This window comes from Schistocerca nitens, chromosome 2, assembly GCF_023898315.1.
Source record: "Schistocerca nitens isolate TAMUIC-IGC-003100 chromosome 2, iqSchNite1.1, whole genome shotgun sequence".
Taxonomy (NCBI): Eukaryota; Metazoa; Arthropoda; class Insecta; order Orthoptera; family Acrididae; genus Schistocerca; species Schistocerca nitens.
The window spans coordinates 597,037,942-597,056,389 of record NC_064615.1 but is presented as its reverse complement, the minus strand read 5'-3'; positions in this window follow the sequence as shown (position 1 = coordinate 597,056,389).

The following is an 18,448-nucleotide window of genomic DNA, read 5'->3' as shown; positions in this document are numbered from 1 at the left end:
TGCTATTTCTGCAAGGTACGCAGGAGAGCTTCTGTAAAGTTTGGAAGTTAGGAGACGGGATACTGGCAGAATTAAAGCTGTGACGATAGATCGTGAGTCGTGCTTGGGTAGCTCTGATAGTAGAGCTCCTGCCCGCCAAGGGCAAAGGTCCCGAGTTCGAGTCTCGGTTCAGCACACAGTTTTAATCTAACAGGAAGTTTCACATAGTTATCTGTTTGTCTGCTGGCATTAATTGAATTGATCTCTCATTTATTGTGGACTGTGTTCAGCAGTGAGTAACATGGTTGTTGTGCTTTATTAATTACGCTCCGGTCTCTTGTTTATTTTTTTTTTTAGTTTAGGATGTCAGCTTGTGGTGGGGCCTACATTTGGGGTTTTGTGTACTGGCTTGGAATTTGATTATTATACACTGTTGTCCAAAATTAAAGCAACAAACCGCTATTCCTTCGTTCTATGTCTAATTTACGATATAATGATACAAAGTGATAACAGATGTCCATACGAGCGTGTTCTGCAAGGAAGGTGGCATTTAGGTCAACGGACAACCAAGCCAACGATGACGTCGTGGCACCTATCAAACGGGTTAGTGTTTGCCAGGTAGTCCCTTACCCACAAAAGCTGTGTACACGGTCGCAGACGGTGCAGTATGGCACAGAGAAGACGCCTACCAGACTCTCTACGGTGGAGGACCACAGGAAGAATGAATGGAAGCAGGACAGTCGCAAACTGATGTTGCTAGATGGCTTAATGTGAATCGTTCCGTTGTTTCTCGCACGTGGTGACAATTAATAGTGACCAAAACTGTATGCCGAAGACATCAGAAAGAGAGGACCACTATTTTGTTATAAGGGCACGACGGTACCGCCTTAGTACTGCATGGCAGCTGGCATTCACCCCACAGCATCCAGTGGACGTGTTGTATCGAGACAAACGGTGTACAGAAGGATTCGGCAGAGTGGCCTTTATTGTTGGAGACCTGCTGTACGTATACCTCTGACGCGTCTTAACAGAAGGGAACGTCTAGAGTGGAGTCTTCAATATGCCACCCGGACGGTCGAACAATGGGCTAATGTTGTTTTCACAGATTAGTCCCGATTTGGTCTGGTGAGTTATTCTCGGCGGATTCGCATCTGTAATTCGATTTCGTGACGCAAACACTGTGTAAAGAGATCGGTATCGAGGAGCATCTCTAATGGTGTGGGCAGGGATTATGTTAACCACAAGAACACCTCTTCCCGAAACTGTACGGACGAATCGGCGAAGTTTAACTGCTGTTAGGTATCCTGACAATATCTTGGTGGCTCATGTGCGAGGTACTGTGGGTCCAGACTTCGCCCTGCTGGACGATAATGCTCGCCATCGTAGAGCACATATGATTGATGTTTTCTTGGAAGGTGTTGCACACATTGCTTTGCGTGCCCGCTCTCCCGATTTGAATCCCACGGAGCATGTCTGGGATGCACGGGGAGACAGCTTGCTTCACGTCAACTTCACCAGTCACTACTCTACAAGACTTGCGAGCAGCTCTGTAGGGGGAACGGACGTTATTGCCCCGACATGAGATGATATTATTCACAGCATGCGGGCCGTTGTCATGCCAGTTTCGCTGCCAGAGGTGGTCACATTCCATACTGAGCAGAATGTGTGAGTAAATTGGTTAAGTTGGGAAAAACGGAGAACATTTTTGTCCACCGTTATGGATGTTTCCGTTCTGTATTATTTACATTGCTTCTAGTTTACCAGTGTATACTATTTTGTGGTAAAATAAACGCTACCTCGCAAAATTTCCGTTTGTTACTTTAATTTTAGACATCAGTGTATTTGTTCTCGTCATATTTTTATAGTTATTCAAATAGTTCTAGGCATTATGGGACTTAACATTGGAGGTTATCAGTCCCCTAGGCTTAGAAGTACTCAAACCTAAGGACATCACACATATCCATGCCCGAGGCAGGATTCGAACCTGCGACCGTAGCAGCCGCGTGCTTCCGGACTGAAGCGCCTAGAACCGCTCTGCCACCACGGCCGGCTTATTGTTGCTCTGTTGTGTATTGTTTCGTATCGGGTTATTATAATGATGAAGATACTCTGCGGCTCAGAGGAATTTATTGTATTGTGCTACATAGGAACTTGGCATTTCTTAAATTGAATACTTTCTTGTTTTCTACGATCTAGTGCACGCACCAAAGATTGATAAATTTATGGAAGTTTGTTAAGGATTTGTGGCTCCACAACCCCAGCCACATTCCATTCTGGCCGTTCGATGCACCACAGCCTGCTTGAGACGTCCGAGTTGTGCGTATTTTGATCGATAAGTGAAATATCATGACGTTATTAAACCCTTTGTTTTACACATTTAATTTAATTTTTATTTTATTTACTTACTCTACACTGTGGCTTATTATCTAGTATTCTACAACAGTCCGTTTTTTATTTCTGCACTCAATTTAACAGAAATAATAATGAAGCTAAGGTTAAAAATACAGCAATATACAGGGTGAAGCGAAATTCGAGCACTCGGGCTTCGCAGCGCGACTCCTCAGAGACCAACAATAAAAAAAAGTCTGTTACAAAATTTCATCCGGCGATTACATCCTGCAGAAAAAGGACGTTAAAGAGTGGCAATCTGGCAACACTGTAACTACATGTTTGGTAACTATCTCTGTCGTCATATGTTAGCTGTGCTGCGTAGTTGGTGCAGTGGACAGAGTTTTGTGTTTGCACACAGGAGGTAGAGGATTCGATCCTGCGTGGGGACTCATTCTTTTTTTTATTTGCTAATTTCTTACTGACATTTCCTGCTGTAATGTACACCGTTTTTTAGGTGATATGTACCCTAAATTTACGCCATTTTGTACCGCTGAACATAACAAATACGTGGTTAGACAAATAAGAAACAGACAATTGAAACAAATAACGTGTCAGCATAACTACAAAATCAATATCAGTTTCGTGATGTTAAAGATAATAGCACAATACAGTAACACAACATCTACTTGTCATTTATGCTACAAGTAATATGAGCGCTCAGGTGTCGTACATTAGCAAGTAGTGACAATAATAATGTCCATGTTAATGACCGCATGACCTTCACAACAGAATACGTTGTCCTCAGAACAACAGATGCTCAAAGTGACCTCCCTGCACATGTAAACATTGGGCAACCCGCCGGATCGTACAGCTCTGGGCCCTTTGCAGCAAAGCTGCATCTACAGTAGCAAGAGCAGCATGAACACGTGCTACCAATTCTTCCACGTTCGTAGGCGGAGCAGAGTACACGTGCTTGTTCAGGAGTCCCCACAGGGTGAAACCCAGGGGGTATAGATCACGTGAACGTGGTGGTCATACAACTGGACCTCCACCTCTGAGCCATTTTGCCCAAATAATATTGTGGGAAAATGTAGGCCAAAGAGAAATGTGGCAAAAATTAGTATTTTTATGACCTAAGAAATACATTCACTGATCAGCGGAGAACGTGGTCTCTTAATTTGCTTTCCTGTCAACAGCTAGAGGACCAGGAAGGAACAATTATGGTTCAAATGGTTCTGAGCACTATGGGACTCAACTGCTGAGGTCATTAGTCCCCTAGAACTTAGAACTAGTTAAACCTAACTAACCTAATGACATCACAAACATCCATGCCCGAGGCAGGATTCGAACCTGCGACCGTAGCGGTCTCGCGGTTCCAGGCTGCAGCGCCTTTAACCGCGCGGCCACTTCGGCCGGCTAAGGAACAATTATACCTACTGCGAAACTTACATTATTCGTATATAGATACTGGAAATTTCTGCAAGAGTATTTGTGGCTGATAATCTGTTTTGTCCTGCTAGTGCATTGTCGCCGAATTGTGGAAAGTGTCCAGAAGGAGAATGTACGATAGGACAGTGGAAGACAGGCGTTCCAGAGGATTGCGTATTCAGGCGCGATGCTAAAGCTGCTGGCAGACAACTTGTTCTTTTAGTCATCAGTCTTGTGAATGAATTATGCAGACCCCTAAGAATTCCTCTTCTGTGCCAACCTTTTCATCTCAGAGTAGCACTTGCCATTTACGTCCTCAGTTGTCTACTGTATACACTCCAATTTCTGTCTTCCTCTATAGTTTTTACCCTCCACAGCTCCCTCTAGTACCAAGGAAGTTATTCACTGATGTCTTAACTAATATCCTACCACCATGCCCCTTCTCCTTGTCAGTGTTTTCCACATAATCCTTTCCTCGCCGATTCGTCAGACAATCTCATCGTTTATTTACCTTGTCAGTTCATCTAATTTTCAACACTCTTCCGTAGCAGCACATCTCAGATGCTTCAGTTCTCTTCTGTTCCAGTTTTCCCACAGTCCATACAATTCTGTGCTTCAAACGTACATTCTAAGAAATTCTCCCTCAAATTGAGGCCTATATTTGATATTAGTAGACTTCTCTCTTTGCCCATGCTAGTCTGCTTTTTATATCCTCGTTGTTCCGTCCATCAAGGGTTACTTTAATGTGTAGGTTGCAGAATTCTTTAACTTCACCTACTTCGTGACCCCAAATCAGATGATAAAGTTTCTAGCTGTTCTCATTTCTACTTCTCATTACCTTCCTCTTTCTTTGATTTATCCTCAAACCATATTCTGTACACACTAAACTGTTCATGCCATTCAAGATATCCTGTAATCCTTCTTCACTTTCATCATCAGCAAATTTTCTGTCCCCTCATTTCTCATATTGTGCGCAAGCTCAATATTCGTTTATATATAAATTAAAATAAAATACTTATTTTAGATCAAGCCAGTTGCGATGGCAGTCATGTTTCCTCCTCAACCTGCCGGCAGATGCCTCATTAGCTGTTCTGTGCTCTCTTGTCAGAACGTGCCGCTGTCCTAATATCAGAGCTGCTGACGCTTTTGGCTATTTGAAATTTGCAGTCTGCTCGTAGCGCAGCTGTTTAAAACATTTGCATTAATGAAATTGCGCCATCAAGGCTGTGTTTATTACATTAGGCGGAATAAAGGGCTGCAGGCGGCGTACTGTCGTCGTAAAGTGTAAAACGAGGAGGACCGTCGTGTGATTAACAGCAGGCCACTGTAGACGGAATACGGGTATCTCACTACGGAAGTGCGCAGGGCTTTGTGATGTATGAAGCTTATTACGTACCAGGTTATCCCAAGTAGATACTCATTTTTCTGTGAGGCAATAACACCACCACGTGTCCTCTAACAGTTTTTAAACGTGGTTGCTCTACCTAGCTGTCGTTTCATGCAGTGTTCGTAATATTAGACACTCTAGCAGAGAAAAGATACAGACGCAGTATTTTGCAGCGTAACAGATTTTTAAGAATTCTTCAATAATAAGAACCGCAATATTAAAGACACACTCTTCCTTTGTTAAACCAACCATCACACTAAGGTATTGTCAACGACAGGCAGGATATTAACGACCTAGGAGCGACTGAAGAAAAAAAAATTGACAAAGGTCAGTGGACCTGTGAACGAGACAAGACGCGATAAAGAACCAAAGGAAATTGTGTAATGGAAAAAAAATATTAAGTCTGTTAAAGAGTACAAAATACGTAGGCCTACATATGGAGAGCATGACGGGTAACAGGGGTGTTCGAGACAGTAATGGAAGACAGATTATATTTCCCTAGCAGGAAAAGAAGAAGATTCAGAGGACCGGGAAATGTATTCGCTAACATTGTGAAGATGCAGTTCTGAAACTGTCCAGAAAAGGAAGAAACATATGTATGGTGCCAAACTGTTGAGAAGGCGTATGCTCATTAATGGCAATAGTACGGAAAAAATAAAATTATGAATAAGACGTCACAATTTATCAAACTTCGCCTAGTATTGTGCCACAGACACTTAATTAAATTTGCAGCTCTACGAAAGCGATCCCCAACATCTCACTACATCCATTTCAAGTACGCCATTGTGGGCTATTGTGAATCAATAGTTGTGTGTCATCCAGTTAAGTAGCAAAATTCTCTAATAAACTACAGTACATTAGAATCAGACCCAAAATTCCTTAGAAAAGAGCGGAGAGATGATAATAAATATGGTTTCTTAATAGCAGGCTTTGAACCAGTGTGTTAAGTGAAATTCTAGACTTTGCTCAAATTTTTCACAAAATATGGTAAGTGACACTGTTCATCGGATGTGGACGTTAAGTTCATTAACTTCCTTCTGCCTGTTCGAGAGGATTATCCTGTTGGTTGTTTTTCACCTGATCTTCCTTTCATTGCATTATCTTTCCCAGTAACACAATTGTAACACTACTCACTGCACATCACAGACATTCTCTAAATAAACAGACGTCAACTTATTTTCAAACTCCTCTAGAAACACCCATGCGTGTAGATAATACTAATGATATTTTTTAAGTCATCATTCTTTCTATTTGTCCATCTTTTCTTTCTCTTTCTCCATATCTCTTTGCGCAAATTTCATATCTACAAACTATTACATTTTTCACCCTGTATAGCCGATTTTGCATATTGTAGTCTTTATCCATCTCTAGGATTGGTCACTTCTGCAACCAATTCCAATACCAAGTCAACTATTTCTGGATGCAGTAGCAGATGTCCCACTAACGTGTTACTCACTGTGGTGAGCAGGTTTCGTAGACTTTTATGCTCATCTATACTTGTCAGTTATCCTTCGTTTAGCTTAATTTTTAATATTATTTGATAGTACAACATTTCAAATGCTTCCAGTTTCTTCTCCATATTTTCCTTTCACTCTCATACAATATTCTGCTATCAGGAGCCGCGCGGGGTAGCCGCGCGGTTTGAGGCGTCTTGTCACGGTCCGCGCGGCTCCCCCGGCCGGAGGTTCGAGTCTTCCCTCGAGCATGGGTGTGTGTGTCGTCCATAGCGTAAGTTAGTTTAAGTTGGATTAAGTATTGTATAAGCTTAGGGACAGATGACCAGAGCAGTTTGGTCCCATAAGATCTTACCACAAATTTCCAATTTTCTGCTATCAGGAACTTCTTTATGTCCATATCAGTATCAGTATGGGCCACAATTTTGGTTTAATTTCATTTCATCAAATGACCAATGAAAATAGAGTGTTCGGCGACAGTGGTCTTATTGACTTGGAGGAGGTGAGTAAGCTGCTGATTTTATACAATGCGATCCAGCACAGTGCATGTCGTTTGTCTGGATAAGATCTGCCACATCCGCAAAGAATCATGTAAACACCTATCTTGTGTAGCTCTAAGTTATCTTTGAAAGATACCAGCAGCCCAGAGATTTTGGAAGGAAAACAGAAGATTACTTTAACTTCCTGTCCCTTAATATTCTGCGTATTTTCTTTGAAACATTTCAAGTATATGGTAGATACATAAATTTCACAACTCGTTATTTTCCTTTCCGTCACTCTTCATCCCCTTCGTCTTTCTTTGTTGACCCTTAAGCTATATTCTACATCAACATCTATACTGTGCTAACCAGCTTGCAGTGTGCGGCGGAGGGTATTTCGTGTTCCAGTCAGGAACGGTTCGAGGAACAACAACTGCTGACAATCCTAACTCGTACGGATCCGATACTGACGAGCAGTATTCAAGCATTGGTCGACCGAGGGTTTTGAAAGATACCTCCTTTGTTGACGGGCGACATTTCTTGAGGATTCTTCCACTGAATCTTAGTCTGGAATCTGCCTTTCCTGCGTTTAATTTGTCGTTCCGTTTAAACCCGCTACATACGCATACTCCTAGACATTTTATGCAAGTGACTGCGTCCTGAGACTGTTCTGCCATCGTGTAATCATACAATAATCGCTCTTACTGTCTGTGTACACGCAATACGTTACATTTCTTTATGGTGACTCGCCCGGGTTCCCGGGTTCGATACCCGGCGGGGTCAGGGATTTTCTCTGCCTCGTGATGACTGGGTGTTGTGTGATGTCCTTAGGTTAGTTAGGTTTAAGTAGTTCTAAGTTCTAGGGGACTGATGACCATAGATGTTAAGTCCCATAATGCTCAGAGCCATTTGAACCATTTCTTTATGGTGACAATCAAATGGTTCAAATGGCTCTAAGCACTATGGGACTTAACATCTGAGGTCATCAGTCCCCTAGACATAGAACTACTTGAACCTAACTAACATAAGGATATCACACACATCCACATCCGAGACAGGATTCGAACCTGCGACCTTAGCAGCAGCGCAGTTCCGGACTGAAGCGCCTAGAACCGCTCGGCCACAGCAGCCGGCGGTGACAATCAACTGACACTCCCTCCACAAAGCGTCGATCCTCTGAGTCTTGTCTGAATACAAGAGCGTCATATGCGAGAAGTCTCATGGAACTTTCGATGTTGTTTATTATGTCATTTATATATGGACCTATAGCACTCCAGTGAGGCAACCCCGAAGTCGCTGTGAAATGTCCCCTTAGAAAAATTATACATGACTGTGCTTAAACTGACACACAATATTTTTTTAGCGCAACGCAATCTGACTTTCAGTAATCCCTACAAAAGAATGGCCCTGACTAACATTAACCTATACGTTTCACAAATCACTTACCTCACAAAAATCTTCGTTACTCGAAGTACTGCAATACAGCGAGTGCCACTACTGGCAGCTAAATAAGATTCAAACTACGGAAGGCACTAACTACTGATAGGCATAGTTAGCAAATGAAAGATTTTACTAGAGAATAAACAATGTATTTACCTTAATAGTCATAATATATATAGCAGTTCATGACATCCAGTCTTACAAATTTCAAAACTCCGCCATTTCTCTCCCCACATCCACCACTGCTGGCGGCTCACCTCCAACTGCGCAACGCTACGCTCTGTTGACATCCACCTGCCCAACACTACAATGGCAGACAACAATGCAAACCAGCGACAGACTGCACACAGCACAGCCAGTGATTTTCATACAGAGCGCTACATGGCGTTACCAATGAAGAAAACCTAAACAGCCTACTTACATAGCCCCCATGCTCCCCACAAAAAATTTTACAAATTGTTTTGGGCAGTGGCCAATAATCGTTTGATAAAATTTTTCATAATTACAATAACAAAGATATCAAATGCACACACTTATTGATACAATGTTGGTCTAAAAGCTAAAATTTTCTCACAGTCCATAAAGACAGTCCCGATCATTCATCACAGTAAAATTGCAGTGTTTTTTTTTTCTCAAAGTCTGAGCAGTAAAAGAGAATGCACACGGAAGTAGTGGATTTCCATGAAGTCTTGAAGAAGTAGTGTTGTCCTTCCAACGGAAAGACAGTGCTGACTCTTGACATGCAGACAGGTAATGCGCCACAACAGAGCAAACCCACAGCAGAGTCAGTCGAAGTTTTGAAGAATATTGGTAGGTAGGTCTTCACAGAGCAGACCAACTGTAGTCCTGGTAGAGAGTACGGTATTGGTGGGCCACCAGAGGAGCAGACCCACTGCAGTCCTTGTAGAAATAATGGTATTGGTGGGCCATCGAAGGTGCAGACCCACTGTAGTCCATGTAGAGACGGCCAGCAGCCATCTGTTGCGACTGTGCAGGTGCACAATCACCATCGAAGAGTCTTGTGGAGAATATAGCAAGTCCATAAACCACCACTTGTGCACTCACAAAAAAAAATTTTTTTTGAAATGTCTTTAGAACCAGCAATGCTGTTATCCAGTCAATTGCTGAATTATTAACACACGTGCAAACACTATCAGTCCCTACTTCTCACATATTGTCCATATACTGTGACCAACAGAAACGTGTGCAGTGAAATGTAACTTAATTTGAAGAACTGGTGTCTATACAATTATAAATTTACAACATAAGAATACAATTACAAAGGTACAAAATACATCATAAAAGAACATAATAGTACAGATAACATTTGTAGTAATACAGGCTTTACAAAAAAATAGAAATAGACATATACATCAGTGTTACATGAATTATGACATAAGTAAATATATAAATAATGAGAATAGTTTTCGAAACATTAATTTCACACATGAGCATTGAAACAAAACAAAATTAATAATGTCTATGAACATATTTACAAAGAAAATAACATATTATTAATGCAAATTATATTTGAGGATAACAGTATTCCTCCTCATAGTGAATGTAGCTTAGTACTAGAAAAATTCTACAACATAAATCTTATTAGCTAAACACATAAAGACAGGAAAAACACAAATATGCAAGAGTACACAAACACATAGCAGAATAACACGGGGGAAAGGACAGGGTTTGTTTTCAATGTAACATTTGGTACTGCAGTATTTTGCAAACAAAACCTTTTTTTTCTTGGAGATCTCCCTTCGTTCATCATTATTCCCAAAAAGTCCTATCTATACCTGCTTTCTGTACATTTTTCGCATAACTTCTCAATGCATTTCTTCCAATTCATCGCAACTCATTCTCTTATATAGTCTACCCCCTCTTAAGCTAACTTAAATCTACTGAGCTCAGATGCTAAACTAAGGGCCGAGGCAATGCAGCAGCACAAAACAATTAACAAAAACAGCAATGACAAAAAATTCAAATGGCAAAGCAAGCTAGGGTAAATCTAAATTACCAAGCAATGCAACATTACAACTAATATGAGCCAATGTGCAGCAACAAGAAAAATAAATCAGTAGTAAAACTAGCTTAACAGAGTAATACAAAGTGAAATTTAGTAGCACTATGCCTGGCAAACAGCAGCAGCAAATGTAATAACTTATATCTAAACATGACAAAGCTCAAGCAGAAAAAATTGTTGTTGTTGTTGTGGTCTTCAGTCCTGAGACTGGTTTGATGCAGCTCTCCATGCTACTCTATCCTCTGCAAGCTTCTTCATCTCCCAGTACCTACTGCAACCTACATCCTTCTGAATCTGCTTAGTGTATTCATCTCTTGGTCTCCCCCTACGATTTTTACCCTCCACGCTGCCCTCCAATACTAAATTGGTGATACCTTGATGCCTCAGAACATGTCCTACCAACCGATCCCTTCTTCTGGTCAAGTTGTGCCACAAACTCCTCTTCTCCCCAATCCTATTCAGTACCTCCTCAATAGTTATGTGATCTACCAATCTAATCTTCAGCATTCTTCTGTAGCACCACATTTCGAAAGCTTCTATTCTCTTCTTGTCCAAACTATTTACCGTCCATGTTTCACTTCCATACATGGCTACACTCCATACAAATACTTTCAGAAATGACTTCCTGGCACTTAAATCTATATTCGATGTTAACAAATTTCTCTTCTTCAGAAACGCTTTCCTTGCCATTGCCAGTCTACATTTTATATCCTCTCTACTTCTACCATCATCAGTTATTTTGCTCCCCAAATAGCAAAACTCCTTTACTACTTTAAGTGTCTCATTTCCTAATCTAATACCCTCAACATCAACCCACTTTATTCGACTACATTCCATTATCCTCGTTTTGCTTTTGTTGATGTTCATCTTATATCCTCCCTTCAAGACACCATCCATTCCGTTCAACTGCTCTTCCAAGTCCTTTGCTGTCTCTGACAGAATTACAATGTCATCGGCGAACCTCAAGGTTTTTATTTCTTCTCCATGGATTTTAATACCTATTCCGAATTTTTCTTTTGTTTCCTTTACTGCTTGCTCAATATACAGATTGAATAACATCAGGGAGAGGCTACAACCCTGTCTTACTCCCTTCCCAACCACTGCTTCCCTTTCATGTCCCTCGACTCTTATAACTGCCATCTGGTTTCTGTACAAATTGTAAATAGCCTTTCGCTCCCTGTATTTTACCCCTGCCACCTTTAGAATTTGAAAGAGAGTATTACAGTCAACATTGTCAAAAGCTTTCTCTAAATCTACAAACGCTAGAAACGTAGGTTTGCCTTTCCTTAATCTTTCTTCTAAGATAAGTCGTAAGGTCAGTATTGCCTCACGTGTTCCAGTATTTCTACGGAATCCAAACTGATCTTCCCCGAGGTCGGCTTCTACCAGTTTTTCCATTCGTCTGTAAAGAATTCGTGTTAGTATTTTGCAGCTGTGGCTTATTAAACTGATTGTTCGGTAATTCTCACATCTGTCAACACCTGCTTTCTTTGGGATTGGAATTATTATATTCTTCTTGAATTCTGAGGGTATTTCGCCTGTTTCATACATCTTGCTCACCAGATGGTAGAGTTTTGTCATGACTGGCTCTCCCAAGGCCGTCTGTAGTTCCAATGGAATGTTGTCTACTCCGGGGGCCTTGTTTCGACTCAGGTCTTTCAGTGCTCTGTCAAACTCTTCACGCAGTATCGTATCTCCCATTTCATCTTCATCTACATCCTCTTCCATTTCCATAATATTGTCCTCATGTACATCGCCCTTGTATAAACCCTCTATATACTCCTTCCATCTTTCTGCCTTCCCTTCTTTGCTTGGAACTGGGTTGCCATCTGAGCTCTTGATATTCATACAAGTGGTTCTCTTCTCTCCAAAGGTCTCTCTAATTTTCCTGTAGGCAGTATCTATCTTACCCCTAGTGAGACAAGCCTCTACATCCTTACATTTGTCCTCTAGCCATCCCTGCTTAGCCATTTTGCACTTCCTGTCAATCTCATTTTTGAGACGTTTGTATTCCTTTTTGCCTGCTTCATTTACTGGATTTTTATATTTTCTCCTTTCATCAATTAAATTCAATATTTCTTCTGTTACCCAAGGATTTCTATTAGCCCTCGTCTTTTTACCTACTTGATCCTCTGCTGCCTTCATCCCTCAAAGCTACCCATTCTCCTTCTACTGTATTTCTTTCCCCCATTCCTGTCAATTGTTCCCTTATGCTCTCCCTGAAACTCTGTACAACCTCTGGTTCTTTCAGTTTATCCAGGTCCCATCTCCTTAAATTCCCACCTTTTTGCAGTTTCTTCAGTCTTAATCTACAGGTCATAACCAATAGATTGTGGTCAGAGTTCACATCTGCCCCTGGAAATGTCTTACAATTTAAAACCTGGTTCCTAAATCTCGGTCTTACCATTATATAATCTATCTGATATCTTTTAGTATCTCCAGGGTTCTTCCATGTATACAACCTTCTATCATGATTCTTAAACCAAGTCTTAGCTATGATTAAGTTGTGCTCTGAGCAAAATTCTACCAGGCGGCTTCCTCTTTCATTTCTTAGCCCCAATCCATATTCACCTACTACGTTTCCTTCTCTCCCTTTTCCTACACTCGAATTCCAGTCACCCATGACTATTAAATTTTCGTCTCCCTTCACTACCTGAATAATTTCTTTTATTTCATCATACATTTCTTCAATTTCTTCGTCATCTGCTGAGCTAGTTGGCATATAAACTTGTACTACTGTAGTAGGTGTGGGCTTCGTATCTATCTTGGCCACAATAATGCGTTCACTAAGCTGTTTGTAGTAGCTTACCTGCCTTCCTATTTTCCTATTCATTATTAAACCTACTCCTGCATTACCCCTATTTGACTTTGTGTTTATAACCCTGTAGTCACCTGACCAGAAGTCTTGTTCCTCCTGCCACCGAACTTCACTAATTCCCACTATATCTAACTTTAACCTATCCATTTCCCTTTTCAAATTTTCTAACCTACCTGCCCGATTAAGGGACCTGACATTCCACACTCCGATCCGTAGAACGCCAGTTTTCTTTCTCCTGATAACGACATCCTCTTGAGTAGTCCCCACCCGGAGATACGAATGGGGGACTATTTTACCTCCGGAATATTTTACCCAAGAGGACGTCATCATCATTTAATCATACAGTAAAGCTGCATGCCCTCGGGAAAAATTACGGCCGTAGTTTCCCCTCGCTTTCAGCCGTTCGCAGTACCAGCACAGCAAGCAGAAAAAATATTAAAGTAAAAATGGCCATGTTTAATACCTATGTCACATCTTAACACTAGAGTGATGCATCACCTTGACTTACTCTACCAGATAAGTTACCAACCTGTTAAAAAATTATTTTTGCAATTCCAGTGAAGGGAAATGTCTATTTGTGCTCTCTTTTCTATGAAAGTACATCATAAAATTATTCTTTACTGGGTCTGTAGACAGAAAATAATGATATTAGTACATCTATTAAATTTTATTTTAACCAATGCTGTTACAACTAGAAACTTGATATTAAACAAAATGAGCAAACTCTCAACTAGAAAGACAATAGATGTAAAATGTTTCTCATCATTTCATTAGGCATTTTAGTAAATATCATAAATTAAGAGCTCCACATTGTAATCATATGTTTTCAAGTTTGAACGTGTCGTACTTGCGATGCTTTCGACAAAGCAATAGCGAGGATAATGGCCTCTTTTTTTTCCACCTAATGGCTTTCTTTTGTCAGACGACTTTCTCTCAGCTGGGCGCCCAAAACGCATTATGTCAAGGTCACTTACCTTTCTTACTGAAATATTTACAACAGCAGTTTCCGCTACAGTGACAGTCTCATATAAAAATATTTTCACAGGTTGAGAATTTGCGTTACAATTGTGTATAAAATAAAATCCTATAAATATAACAGTGTCTAAAATATTTTTGACAGCATTGTAATACATTCACACATGTACACACATTTCATAATTCGTAAAGTACGATTCTTGGTTTCCAACATCCTTTTCCACAAATCAGAGTCCCTAACCACTACTCATTATTCCTTACCTTATTATACATATACATATTCGTCGACACTTCTTCAATATTTCATCATAAGAAATACGTAGCATAATCAAATTCCTCATATACAGTAGCATCATCTAATTGATCATAAACATATCTCAACAGCATAATACACATCGTTGTTGTTATAATATCATAAAATCTCAGTCAATTCTCCAAATCATCGTAGCTTCCTCCAATAATTTCAAAACCTAAAAAAAATTCTCTGCTCATTTCAATAGTGTCATCTACCTCAAACGTACTTTAAAAATCATGATCCCATACTAAATACAGCATTCAAAGCTCTCATAGTATCACAATGGTTCCGAAAAAATATGAATAGTTCACAAAGTACAGACAAAATACAGTTTCATAAGTGTGAAGTTATCCAACTGTGTAATTGTGTAAACATGTGTCACTGATGTAGTACAAAAAATGTTTGTCTCTCTCAGTTAAATGATCAGATAGCTGTGTAATTTATGTGTTAGAGAAATATGGTACCGATGTGTAAAGTTGTATAAGCAAATACCATATTAGCTAGGGCTCCTTGTGTTTGCCAGACACATGGTACACAAAGTAAGCGTGTACCCCCCCCCCCCCCCCTCAGGTGTTACAGATTACAGCAATGGAATGAAATGCATCACGGAAAACCTTTGTATCATTGCACTTCAAATATCTTTAAAAATAAATGTTTTAAGTACAAAATTAATCACTCAAATACGTGTACTGTAGCACTAAACTGTGCGTCTTGTTGTAAGATAATCTCTGTGGAAGTGTCGTAGTTATCGTCCTCCGAAAGATAAGTTCTGCAGAAGTCAATGTACTTACCTCATGATAAACAAAAGTGTAATGCTTTGCGTATAGATATCTTAGTTATTACGCTTATTGCCATGATGAAGAAAGTACTGTGCTGTAACGTATTGTTGTGCTACGGAAAAGGCTGTCTCATTGTAGTTATACCACAAAAGTTACTACTAAAACATGTTTTACTTTCCAGAATAATTCAGAAAAACTGTGCAGATATAAAACAGATACACCGCAAAAGCAACAATGTAAATTGTGTCACATATTAGTAGCGTAGTGATATAATCATGTAGCTGTCAAATAAACCAAATACTAAGTCATCTTTAATCTCACAGAAAGTACTTCAAATCCAGAATGTATTTTCAAGTAAACCAAAATGTTGCATTAAAATCTCATTAGCAGTACCGGTATATGTTCTAAGTATGTAAGCCTTATAGTCATTACGTAATCGTGCAACTAACAAGCAAGAATGTACACAGACAATAACACTGTGTCGTCTGTTCACAATAACAATGCATTCGTAATTTCTGTTTAAATAAGTTCTCTTGGTTCTTGACTGGATATTTAACTTCAAACATTGTTGCATGTTAACAGTTTCTAAGTCTGACAAAGCATACTAGTAACGTGAACTGAAAAATTTTATGGCAAAGACTAAGTTAAAAAGCAGATTATCTCTCAATAAACGGTTTTACATCTGAAATGTGGTGCAATCTTTTACTCTTCCTAGTACGCAGAGTTTCAGTTTCAACGCAATTATCATGTGGTTACGTCGGTAAGGAACACTGTAATTTTTCTCAAGGTTAGCTTATGTTATTTTTCTCAAGCCCAGCTGGCGCACGTGGCTGCCTGCCGGTGCGAATCATTGTCTGTTTCTTTGTTGGCGAGCGTCGTTATTAGGATTAGGAGACCTAACTTCTATAAATTCACCTTGTCGAGAGTGCCCTGCTCTGTTTGAATCTCGCCAGTTCTGATGCAATTCAAGTCTGTCGTTACGATTATATCGTCTGTCGTCATGTCGGTAGTTCCTGTAGTTTCTTTCTTGTCGGTTAAGTGGTGGAGAATTTCTCCCTGAATCGTAACTGCGCGCTAGACCGTTAAGTCTAAAGTTATTCTGTCTCCCTTGATAATAATTATTTTGGTTCCCATATTGTCCGTTTCTCTTATTGTCTCTGTGATAGTCACTACTGCGGAGAGGAGATCTTTCCCTGTAATTATTGCTACTCTGCCAACGGTTATCATACGGGTGGTGTCTGTTTTGGTCACGATTTGTGTTGTGAGAATAGCCTTGTCGTGTCCAATTATTACTTCTTTCATCGCGGAATTGCGACGGATGTGACCTGTAATTGTTGTGTTCCTGTTTTCGTGTTCCGCGATTGTCAGTGTCAATTCCTAATTCTTGTAAGAGTCCCCAAAAAGCTTCAATGTCGTCTTTGAAACGTCCTGCCAAAATACTATGTCGTAAATGTTCAGGTAATTTGATTAAGCAAATGCGGATGAGTTCTGAGGGGCTGTAAGGGTTTGACAGATACTGATTCTTACGTAACATGTCTTCGAAATATTTGACAAGACTAGAAAATTCCGATTGTTCGAAATGTTTCATCCTTATGATGCTATGTTTTACCCGGTCTTGTGTAGCTTGCGACCAATATGCTGAGAGGAAGGCATGATAAAATTCTCCTTCACAGTGGCAATCGTGAATGACCGATCGCATTCTTACAGCCGGTTCATTCTCTAAATAGCCACACATAAATTCTAATCTGTGCTCTAATGACCAGTTGGGAGGAAAACAATGAGAGAATTGATGAAGCCACGCTTGTGGATGAATGCCGTTGCCAGAATTCTTAAATGTTTTGAATTTACGTGTAGTAATAAACAGCTTATAGTCAAAATCATCATGTCGGCGAGTCGCATGTCGGTCATTGTTACATCGTTTCGACGGTTCCATCTCAAAATTCAATGCGCCTTGCCAATTTCTTTCATAATTTCCGAAGTGTCCTGTGTTATTATTTTGTGGTTGTTCCGTATCTCTATGTCCGTCTTCCCGTACTGGAGCACGAGTGTCCCCTGAAATATGTAATTCTTGTATTACTTGTGCCAACTGATCTTGTACTTCCCGGATTTCTCTTTTGTACTGTGTATTGATTTGATTTTGTTTGAATTTTCTAATTTGTTCGTACTCTTCAGTGTCAGTGAAGGCTACAGGTCTTGTGTTATTCAGATCATCATCTACCTTTGTAGATAAATTATTTAGCTGATCCGAAAGTTCGACTACTTTCCTCCATGTGTCTTTCTGAACCAATTTGCAGAGTATCTACTGTGTCCTTTAAGTTTTCCTGAGTTTTTGCAAGTTGTGTAACCGAATCGGTAGATGCAACTGAGTCAATTTTAGCTTGCAAGGTTCATGATTTTCATGAACAATAGTTTGCAGTTCTTTTATGGCTGCTTCGTGATTCTGTAATGCATTTTCATGCCGCAAAAAAATAGGTTGAAAATGCTCACAAATTTGTGTTTTTACGTCATTACAGACTTTTTGACATTTCGATTCAATGTTTTGTAACTCAGTAGTTAAATCTTCACGTGTTTGTTCAAACGTGGTGTCTAACTTCCGAAGATTTTGTTCCATTGTGTCTAACTTTTGAAGCTTTTGCTGTGTTTGTCTCTGATTTTGTTCCAAGGTGTCTAACTTTTGAAGATTTTGTTCCATTGTGTCTAACTTTTGAAGCTTTTGCTATGTTTGTCTCTGATTTTGTTCCATTGTGTTTAACTTTTGAAGCTTTTGCTGTGTTTGTCTCTGATTTTGTTCCATTGTGTCTAACTTTTGAAGTTTTTGTCCCATTTGTTGCATTAATTTTAATAACAATGCACTGGTGTCTGAAACATGTTCCTCAGTGCTTTTCGGCAGTGAATTTGCACCGGCAACATTCACATTTTGACAAGCGGAAAATGTGTCTTGACTCATTTGAGAAAACAGTGAGAACCCAAAACCTGAGTCTACAGTATTTGCAAGATTGTGTCCTGTCATTCCTGATTCCTGAGGTGGGCTGTTGCCGACCGATCGATCGATAATGCTTC